Source organism: Lactuca serriola, chromosome 1 (genome assembly GCF_051521515.1).
Source record: "Lactuca serriola cultivar US96UC23 chromosome 1, Lser_US96UC23_V15, whole genome shotgun sequence".
Lineage (NCBI taxonomy): Eukaryota > Viridiplantae > Streptophyta > Magnoliopsida > Asterales > Asteraceae > Lactuca > Lactuca serriola.
Genome location: NC_136408.1, coordinates 227,712,550 through 227,724,607, shown reverse-complemented (window position 1 = coordinate 227,724,607; position 12,058 = coordinate 227,712,550).

Sequence of the window (12,058 nt, the reverse complement as noted above, 5' to 3'; positions counted from 1 at the left end):
AGCTAATTCTACCTCAAGTTGAGTCAGGCGATCATTAACATTAGCATGTAGAGATTCGTTGGCAGCTTCGATCGCTTGGCGTGCAGCTTCAAGATTATACCTTTCAGACTGAAGGGACCATTGAAGGTTATCCACCGAAGCGTTGACGGTTTGAGCATTCTTCTTAGTAATCGCCTACAAAGAATCTAGAAAAAGGTGAGCTTCAGAAACTAGTTTATCGACTTTTGCGGTCGCTTCCTTGCACTCCTTGGTAGAAGCCTCAACAGCAAGAGAGCCTTATTGACATTGGGAAGTGGAGGCTTCAATAGCTTTAGCTGCAGCAGAGAGTGAGGCATTGTGTTCTTGAACAATAGATGAGAACAAGGCATTTAAAGCAGCTTCAGAGTAAGCTTCAGAGGAAGAGGATGAGAGTAGTTGATCAACTTTTCATTTATTGCTTTGAGATGACGCTTTGTAACAGACTCATCATCATCATCGTCACTCTGTACACGGTAAGGACTAAAATACGTGGAATCAAATTCCAAGTCCTCACTGCCTAGAACAGGGGTGGTTTCTATGGATGGAGTAGGAGATAAGGGTTTGGTAGTGGCTGGAGGTTCGGTTGTTACAGGTGGTTTGGTTGTTACAGGTGGAGTGGTTGTAACGGGTGGAGTGGGAGCGGTAGAATGAGCTCCTGTGGTTGTAGTGGTGGTAGTAGTGTCTGTGAATATAGGAGTAGGGATGGGAATGGTAGTGGATGGTTGAGTGGTTGGAATAGGAAATATTTGAGGGATGGATACTGGGATGGTTACAGGTGGAGGTGAAGGAGGGTGGGAGTGAACTGGAATTTCTGGGGTAGGGGAGCGAGGCAGAGTATCACCTCGACCCGAAGCCTCATCATCAGAGCCTTCGCTCTCAGATTCTGAAGAAGGAGTAGACCTATGTTTGGGAGAAACATACTCTGAGTCTGAATCACTGGAAGATTGGAGTATGAGCTTCCTACCAGGCTTCTTTTGTTTCTTCAGTTGAGCCTGTGATGTAGCAGCCTTCTCAAACTTTTTCTTCTTAGGGGTTTGCTCCTTGGTTGATTTGCAAACCAGTGCCTCCTTTTGAGTTTCAGTTTTCTTGCCCCTTTTCGCTGGCTTGTCAGCCTCTTCAATGGAGCGAACCATGGCTGGCATAAGCTCCCTTGGGCTTGAAGATGGAATCTTCCTGTATTGTTGTAGAACATTGCGTGTTGCAGAGACACGAGCGAGCATGGTTTCAGGAACAGATCCAATAAAGGAGTACTTGGTGGGATCTGTGACTATGATTTTGGTTGTGTGAAAAGTAGCGATGGAGGAGAGAAGAGAATCCGCCATGATGGGAACATGAAGACGATCCATTTCCCAGTTAGTGATTATTGACCAAAATCGCCCACAAGAAATCTCTGAATGCCTGGATGAAGACACCAAGCTTTGTACCATTTACTGCCAGATAATAGTTACAAAATCCAAATCGATCCCATGGTACAGTCCGTATAGCACAGTCATAAAAGACTTGCTCACACCATCTGAGCCAACGCTTTTCTCAGAGAGTCCTTTGAACAGCAAAGTGAAAAGGCCATTCCATTGATCAGGTTCTGTTGAGGTTTGATTGTAAGAAGTGGTTAACGAACAGAAGTATCATGAACAGACGAAGAGTCTGCCATTGTAGAAGCTTGGAGAAGATGATGGATAGTAAGAGGAATCGCCTTTATTCTTTGAGAGAGTTTGGTAAGTGATAAAAGGTTAAAGAGTACCGTTCTAATTCCTTTTATACGTACAAGGAGGAGAGAGAAAAATCCGGCTGAGATCTTGGATTATTTCAAAAATAGAGCCTGACTTGATGGATTAGCAGTTGGCATACCGATGATGACGTAGGAAAGAGAAAGGACGTTTCCTTTTTGCATGCCATTCCATAAAATTCGCTTTTTCAAATCGCCAAACCGATTGGATAACCGTTGAGTCAGCTTTCACTTTATCCCAATCGTCACCCCAAAATTCATTTGAATCACCATTTCCTGTTGTGCTTTATTAAACAGCCTTAAAAGAACCAGAGTTTGGAAAATTAAAAATTTTCATGCATAGATTGTAAAAGATAAAGAAATAAAGGAATCTTTTCATGATAATTTGTGATGTCTTAAAGAGACATAAAACAATTGATTATGGGCACGAATCACTTCCTTCAAATTCAAGAGAGACATTAAAGTGTTTGCTTGGTTTCCCATTAAATAACGATCAATAACTTGTTAAGAAGTATTGAAAGGCATCTTTTTGAAGGTTATAAGGGGTGGCTTTCACTTCAATTCATAATTTCGATACTTGATACAACACCGAAACTGAATGAAGTACTTGTGAGATCAATGTGATATGTTGAACAAGTAGGTGGGATATATTTTATAATGACAAAAGAAAGCATAGAAATCTCAAAAACAAAATAAATTGGATCTTTAGGGAAAGAAAAGCCTTGGTTTTAGACGAATTCATAAAAGATCACTTAAAAATAAAAAGAGATTTCATTAGGTAACAAGTAAGATCTTGAATATGAGAATTCACCGTCAATTCATTATTGGTGTTGGATTGTGGGTTTCACTAAGTTCATAGTGGCATGAAACTAAGATCATTAACGCAGATTTTGTATAACCTTAAACCATAGTGGTAAATACTGAGAGTCTCAAGGGTTATATTGGTGAAACGAATTATAATGGAGAAAAATGATGGAGATGGTAAAAGAAGCGAATGTACCTCTGCTCTAAAGAAAAAGAATGACCAAGCAGAAAACTCTAAACTCAATGTGAGTGGAGTAAGGTAGCTCATGATTAGAGTGAATATTGCAGCGTGGATTGGGAAAACATGATTTGTATATATCCTGTTATTAAGGCTTCACTCAAAATCTTTCGAGACTTTAGTCAACATACAGCAGCATGCTTCTAGGGACGCCTAACCAATAAAAAAAATTACCTGCCTTACCTTCGCCATCGAGAATCACACTTATACAAAAAAAAAAGAAAACATTAGATAAAAATAAATAAATAAATATTTTTGTATTTTGTGAGAATTGACCAATTGAACGAAAGAGAAAAATATTTTTTGATTTTATGAATATAAAAGAAGTATTTAAAAAGGTGCACAAAGGAATACAGTCAAAATGCCTTGATAAGAAAAAGAAGCGAACGAGTTCAGAAGGAACGAACCCGAAATAGACCGAATGTTCGGTTCATTTAGGTTCATGGTCGAACTTCACCCAAAATAGACCGAACCCGAAATAGACCGAACATTCGGTTCATTTTGGTTCGCTCTATTTATCTTGTTACCTTTATTGAAACGAAGGCGATTTTGGTACGGATTCGGCTTCCATCATTCCTAGGCCTTGCAGAATCTTATTGAAGCTCGCTTCAGGTAAAGCCTTAGTGAATATATCTGCTAGTTGATCGATTGTCCTGACGAAGTGAATTTCAGCGTTACCATCTTCGACGTGATCCTTGATAAAGTGGTACCTCGGTGCTATATGTTTAGTCTTTGAGTTTTGCACTGGGTTGTGACAAATCCTAATTGCGCTTTCAGAGTCGTAATATAGTTGGATTTTCTTCATGTTTAGCCCGTAATCCCTAAGCTGACTTTGTATCCATACGACTTGAGATGTGAATGATGTTGCAGCAATGTATTCAGCTTATGCAGTGGAGAGAGAGACACAAGTTTGTTTCTTCGATTGCCAGCTAACCAATTTATCATCTAGAAATTGGCATCCTCCAGTGGTGCTTTTACGATCTAATCCACAGCCACCTAAGTCAACATCTAAAAATGATTGAACAAAGAATCATGAGTTGGTTGGATACCACAGACCGACAGAGGAGGTTCGCTTCAGATAGCGAAAGATGTTTTTCACTTCTTGCAGATGAGGTTCGCGTGGGTTAGCTTGAAACCTTGCACAGTAATAGACTGAAAACATGATGTTAGGTCTACTAGCTGTGAGATACATCAAAGACCCAATCATTTGACGATAGAGTGTCATATCAGCAGCTGGTTTCTCCAATGAGGGTGTAAGCTTTGTCCTAAAGGCCATAGGCACTTTCACTTTGGAGTCTCCCGTCATCCCAAACTTAGCCAACAGTGTCTTGGTGTATGCCTCCTGATTAATAAAAATGCCTTCGAGTCCCTATCTAATGTTTAATCCAAGGAAAAAGTTAATTGGACCCATTGAGCTCATCTCAAATTTAGTTTCCATCAACTTCTTGAATTCAGTTGTTAAGCTAGGATTCGTGGAGCCAAAGATGATGTCATCAACATAAATTTGGACTATCATAAGGTGGTTACCTTCTCTCTTGCAAAAGAAGGTTGGGTCAACCGAACCTTGTTTGAATTTAGACATTTTTAAGAATCAAGTTAGAGTTTCATACCATGCTCTGGGAGCCTGTTTTAGGCCAGATACTACTTTGTCAAGGACATAACAATGATCTGGATACTTCTCGTTCACGAATCCTAGCGGTTGCTCAACATACACAGTTTCTTCAAGTTCTCCGTTGAAAAAGGCACATTTGACGTCCATGTGATATACTTTAATGTTCTTGTGTGCAGCATAGGCAAGAAATACGAACAGACTCTAATCTTGCAACATGAGCGAAGGTCTCTTCATAATCGATGCCTTCTTCCTGACAACCAACCGAGATTTGTTGCGAATGACATTTCCCTCCTTATCCATCTTATTTCTAAATACCCATTTGAGACCGACAACTGAGGCATCCTTTGAAGTTGGAATAAGTCGCCATACTTTGTTTCTTTCAAACTCATTTAACTCATCTTGCATCGTTTGAACCTAGACTGAATGATCAAATGCATAATTAACGGTCTTCGGTTCAACTTTGGAAACAAAGGAGTTAAACATGTAAAACTCTACTTGTGAAAAGAGTGCAGCTTGTTTCGCTTTGATTTGAGATCGAGTTAACACCTTTTCAGAAGATTCCCCAATAGTTTGACTTTGAGGGTGATCTTTGGTCCATTTTATAAGCGGTGGGTAATTTGGATCACAATTGGGATCTAATTCAGCATTAACCTCTTCTTCCAATTTTTATAGTATATCATCATTGACAATGGTGTTCTCCCCCTCGAAGGATGACGCCTGTTCAGTATCTGGATTGGTATCACCTCCTTCGATTGCATTCTCAGAAGAACTAGAAGAATATGACGGTAAGCCCTCCCCCTGGAATGATGAACCTTGATCATGATGAAGAGATGGACCCTCCCCCTGGACATTAGGACGGTCATTCGAAGGTTTGCTTGCCTCTGGTCTTTCAGTTTCTTTGGGTTGATCATCAACCATCTTTTGAGCAGTATCATCGATGAGTTGTTTTAGATTATCAACTTTGTTGTCTTTTGCCGTTGATTCAGAATCAATCGCTTTTTGAGGCTCATCAAACAGAAGCAAATATTGCTCGAAAAGATTTGAAATAGAGGTAGTAACTTGACCATTCTTTGGAAAGATTTCTTGCGTTGCACCCTCTGTTGATTTCATCTTCTTAACATAACTATCGTCAAAAGTGACATAGTATGTTTCTTCGATCTTCTTTGAGCGCTTATTGAGAACTCTATACGCCTTGGAATTCAGGGAGTAACCTAAAAATGAAGCATCTTGAACCGAACACATGGAAGAATTTCACATTCGGTTTACGATTATTTAAAATCTCGTAAGGAATAATGGAGAATCGCTTGTTCAAATACGATCTATTCTGAGTATAACAAGCAGCAGCAATTGCATTAGCCCAGAAATACAAAGGCAAGGATGCGAAGCATAGCATTGTTCGAGCTACTTCACACAGAGATCAATTTTGTCTTTCAATGATACCATTTTGTTGTGGAGTGTATGGGACTGAGAAATTGTGAGTCGTTCCCTTTTCAGCAAGAAAGTCTTCAAAATCTTTGTTCTTGAATTCCAAGCCATTGTCGCTTCTCACGTTACGAACAACTTTCCTTAGTTGAGTCTCTATCTGTTTTATAAAGAGCTTAAGCTTTGGAGTAGCTTCAGACTTTTGCTTCAAGAAGAATACCCATGTAAATCGAGAGAAATCGTCCACTATAACCAGAATGTACTTGTTTCCACCAATGCTTTCAATGGACGAGGGTCCACACAAGTCAATATGTAACAGCTCCAATGGTTCTATCACTTTTGTATTGATAATAGAAGGATGGCTTTGCCTGCTTTGCTTTCCCATTTCACAGGCAGCACAGAGATGTTCTTTGTCAAATTTTAGAATTGGAAGACCTCGAACATGATCACCTAAAACCAGCTTGTTGATATCCTTGAAATTCATATGAGAAAGTCTTTGATGCCATAACCAACTTTCATCTGAGTGAGCCTTCATAAGAAAGAAAACTATTGGTTTACCTCGAATTGGGTTGAGGTTCAAAGGATACATTTCCCCCTTTTCACTTTGACTTCAGCAGAACGTTGTTGGATTTCTTCTCGAAAATCTCTGATCCTTCATCATCAAATGATACCTTCAAACCAGTGCCAACTACCAGCTGTGAGACGCTGATAAGGTTGTGTTGGAGCCCTTCAACATACGCCACTTTTCTTATAGAGAAATAATCATTAGTGATCATTCCATAGCCTTTGATAGTACTAAATGAGTTGTTGTCGTACTTCACAATACCACCATCCTTGAGAGACCTAAACTCCCTCAGTTCTTCTTTCCTCCCTGTCATGTGACGTGAGCAGCCACTATCAATGTACCATTCTTCGTCAAACTGCTCGTCACGTATAACCTACAAAATATTTAGCAGATTTAGGAACCCAAAGTTTCTTGGGTCCTTATGAGCCTTTTACAGGACAGGGAATAGTAAGTGAAATATCAACCAAGTAAGTGCGTTTAATTAAAGTTGTTTCATCTTTTCTTTTTATGGTGAAAACTTTAATTTTGGTTGGTTTAGTAGGATTGGGATTTGTAGTGTTGACGTTAGCATTCTTTTGGATGTCTTTTGGAAGTCTGTTACCTTTTGGAAAGAGTTTTCCTTTTCCCTTTAAATTAATTGAAGGACGAGAATTGGAATGTGAAGTGTTGGGTCCAGAAGTGGCATAGGATCTTATGTTTGTCTGATTGGACTTGTAGGGATGGGGACCGAAACTACTCTTTTGGTTGCTGTTGAGTGGAGAGCCGAGACCGCTCTTTCGGTTAATATTGCTTCGAGGACCGAAAATCTCCTTTTGGTTCCTTTCGGTCGAGGGACCGAAACTCTCCTTTCGGTTCCTTTCGGTCGAGGGACCGAAACTCTCCTTGCGGTTCCTTTCGGTCGAGGGCCTAAAACCATCCTTTCGGTTCCTTTCAGTTGAGGGACCGAACCCTTTCGGTTGATGTTGTTCTGAGGACCGAAACTACCCTTTCGGTTCCTTGATTCTTCTTGAGATTTGCGCTTCCTCTCGATCCTTATAAAGTGAGGATTTTGTGATCTCCAAAACTGTTTTCTTTCTGAGAGATTCTTCTTGTATCTCAGATTTCTTTGGTGTTTTTGATCAGTCACCTGTTTTGGATTTCTGTGGATGTTGGCCTTTCTCTTTCACGCATGTGCACACCATTCACTTTTTGTTGAGGATGTTTCATTAGTGGTTTGTGCAGGTTCGCCCAATAAACTTTTGGTTCCACTTGTACTTGGCACATCATATCTTGTAGGCTCATTTAGTGGTTCAGGTATATATCTACCTTTCACTCTCCATAAGGTCTTTTAAGATAGGCCCTTCGTTTCATCAGCATTGTCTATTGGTGCTGACTAGAAGAACTCGTCACATCCGCCAGCATTATCTTCTTCCACCATAGCTGTCAATTATGCAGTTTGTTGTGGAGTGACACCAGGGACCGTGTAGACTTGATTTGGAGTGGTTTGTAACTTTTGGTACACAACAACTTTCGCTTTGAGAACTTTGGTCTTGTCAGTTGATGAGCGAGCGAACTCAACAGAGTTTTCAGAAATCAGGTTTTTGCGTGATTTAGGTTCGCTTTTGACAAATTCTGAACAGTCCACCACATCCTCTACAGAGATTTCACTCAGATCATCATCCTCATTAAGTTCAGATGCATTTTCAACATCAATTTTATTTTTTGAACTTAATTTGGTATTCAAAGAGTCTAATTTCTGTACAGTTTCGATTCTTAATTTCAATCTATCATTCTTGTCTAACAAATTTTTAAGCTGTCCTTATGGTCTTTGGACTTAATGTAGGATTCAATTTTATCCAGACGTATTTTATATACAAGAGATACCTCGTCAGAAGATACAACGCTTTCACAGTTGTAGGCTTCAGCATCGATTTCATCCTCCTTTAACTCAAGGAAGGGTAAAATCATGCGATGTATCTTCTTTCCTATTTCACAATCAAGATGCAATTGAGTGATATTAAAATAAAGTCTTTTAGCAATCAAACAAAACATATTTCGTTGTTTAAGAAGTTTAAGATTGTCTCTTTGCAAATAAATCGAATCATCCTTAGACCTAATCAACTCTTTCTCTTTCTGCTCTATCCACATCCTCCTTTCCTCACTCTTCGACGATATCCTGCTGATTTGATCAGTTAGGTTAGAATTTGTGACACGGGTTTGGGTGAGACTGCTACTTATGCTTGAAAATTTAGATTTTAAGTTATTTAACTCCTTTTCATAGTTAGTAACAAGTATATTTAGGGAAGCAAGAATATTTTGTACCTTCTTGATCAACTCATCACATTCGTTGATCTGTGCGCTGACAGGTTTAGCAGCAAAAGACCTATCCTCTCGCTCCTTATCGTCTTCTATTCCCCCGTCGGTTGTATATCCTCTCATTTGAGACACACCTTCGGTCATGTCACACCCCAAAACCAAGAACGGCGGAAACGTTCTGGGGCGGAGGACGTCATGTACAGTATCACAACAATGAAAAGTAGTAAACAAGCAACAACATCATCCATTGCATTAATAATATAATTTTAATACAAGTGTCTTCTGAAAAATTATGATAAACACTAAAGTATAATCAAAATGAAAGATGAGTCTTGAACGAGCTCCATCTTCTCTAAACCTTGCATCTGTACCTGTCTACTGTTGACCTGAGAATACAAGTTATTTTGAAAGAGAGTATCAGTTTTAAAGCTGGTGAGATCATAAGAATTTTAGTGTCTTAATTTTTATGTAAGTATTTGTATGTATATGAATTGTAAGTATTGAAAATGTATATGAACTGTAAGTATTGAAAATGTTTTGTAGAACAAATGTAAACGTTTGAAAAACCCTAAAAATCCATATGATTCCTACTACTATAAAAGGGAGTCTTCTACCAAGACCTAACTGTTCTGAATGTAGCCTTCTACCAAGACCTAACTGCTCTGAACGTAGCCTTCTACCAAGACGTAACTGCTCTGAATGTAGCCTTCTACCAAGACCCGACTGTTCTAAATGTAGCCTTCTACCAAGACCCGAATGTTCTGAATGTAGCCTTCTACCAAGAACCGACTGTTCTGAATGTAGCCTTAGCATTACCCTTTGGTACTAGGGTAACTAACAATGTTAACTGAAGACATCCGTAGATGTACATTTACCTCTGTTGCTAACAGCTGGGTATAGGAATAGTTAGTCCCTTAAAGTATACCTGTAATGGTATCAACCGTTGGCATCCGTGGATGTGCTTTTACCTCTGTAGCTAACAGAGATTCTAGGAATGGTCAATCCCACAACGTATCCTTTGGTACTAGGATATTAAATCCAATCTATCTTGTCGATTATGTGATTGAATCACAAGGTAAAGATAAGAATGAGGATTATATAACAGAATCTATACATACAAAATGTACTAGTAATTCGTGTAAGTGTACTCATGTAAATGTATCTATGTAGATGTAGTCATGTAAGCGTATATATGTAAACGTATTCATGTAAATGTACTCATGTAGATGTATCTATGTAACTGTATTGTAATGTTCTGCGTGTACTAGCTATAACGTGTGTTCTCTCTCTATCTAGCATGTATAGTAATGTACTGTGTGTACTAGCTGTAATGTGTGTTCTCTCTCTATCTAGCAAGTATTGACTCATGAATGAACTGACTCATTGTATGATATCGTGTTCTAGTAATAGTTCTAGTGTCTTCCTAAACTACCCATATGGTAGCTTACTAGTAATGTAACTGGTACGTATGAACATGGATGTATACCCTTGCTACCCAAGGGCATTGGATGAACTGGAAGGACCTTTATGACTATATATGTATATATGATATATAACTAATATTTAAACAACCTTCGGACGGATACCCGATGTCCCACCAGACCACATCTCAAGCGCGAAAAGGAAATAGGATGGATAGCCTTCCTAAGTTTTTTAAACATTTCTGATATAACTATACATATAGATGCATGCAATTGATAATATAAAAACATAAAATAAGTTTTGTAAAAACCTTTGAACATAATTATTATCTAAGAAAAGATCGACTTGATGTCAATCTATAAAACGGTTTGGAAGCATAGGTTTGATAAAACAGTTTAAGTATAAATAAACATTTATTTGAAACATAATTGTAAATGAGTTTGAAATGGAACATACAGAGTAAAATGTATAGTTTAATAAGGAGTTTTAAACATATGAAGTGTTTATAAAAATCATTTGAAGGAAACTGTTTTGTAAAACGGCTAATGAGTAGCCAATCATTTGAATGCTGCTTATCAATCACATGTGATTGATATAATAACTAGCATGATTCTACTTTTATCCCCCCCCCCCATAAAACATTTAAAAACAGTTAAAATATTGATTAAGGGGTATGAACTCACCTGTAGCAAGTGGATCGGAAGGAAGTGTCGGATAAGTGCTTGGTGTCAAGTGAAGACTTAGACACGCACAAAGATCCTAATAACATATAAGGATATATGTATATAAACAATTAGTCTTTAAACAACTAATAAACAAGGTCAAGACACTCTAAGGCATGACAAACACTTTGTATAAGTGTTACAAGTATTAAGGAGTGCATTTAAGTGTTGTAGGGAAAGGCTAGTATGATTGGGGTTCAAGGAACACTCTTAAAATGAGTTTACTCCCTAAGGACCAACACCCCTTGAGTTTACGGTCGTAAACTCTTGAGTTTACAGTCGTAAAATCTTGAGTTTACGGTCGTAAACTCCTAACCTTTTGACCATTTGTTGTTTTGAAGTCTTCTAAGCTATTCCAAGCATTCCTACTTCATTATTTAGCCTTGGGAAGTGTTGTGTGGCATCAAAACACTCCTAAATGGAGTTTACGGTCTAAGGACCATTTCTCCATGAGTTCACTACCTTAAACTCATGAGTTTACTACCTTAAACTCATGAGTTTACTACCTTAAACTCACAAGTTTGGTAATTGGGGTTTTCAAGTCCTTAGCTCAATCATGGCACTAGTCTAGGTTAGATTCTAGGCATAAGGAATAACCATGGGACATTTATGGGACATTTACACACTTTTTGGGGTGTTTACGGTTTTAGGACATCCCCAAACCGTAAACACATAAAAATGGAAAGTTTTGGTGCTTTTTGTGTGATAAACTCTTCAAGGATGGATCTAGACAAGTCCCTAAGGCATTGTGAAGCATCTAGGCACCCTAAAGCACCCTAAGGCACTATATATGGTGTTTATGGTTTTGGGAGCCTCCCAAAACCGTGAACACCTTTTTCTTGGTGTTCTTGGGACTTTTCCTTGGTATAAACATGTATAGCTAGCTTTAAATGACTCTAGGATAGAAGTACTTACATTGTGGAAGCTTGAATTGAGCTAAAAGTCCAAGAACACTAGTGTGTGTTCTTGGTGTTTTGGAAAAACTAGTCAAAACACATAAATGAATGGATTAAAGGATATACAATCACTAGATTAATTATTAAACCAACTTGAAATGGTTAGAACACTTACTAGTTTGAAGATCTAGAACAAAATCAAGGATGATACTTGAAAGGATATTTTGGAGTTTACTCTTTTGGTGTTTGGGGAGTAAACTCAAGAATAACTAGTCTTGGGGAGTAAACTCATGTTTATGCATGAGTTTACGATTTTTGGATGTTTTTTCGACCCAAAC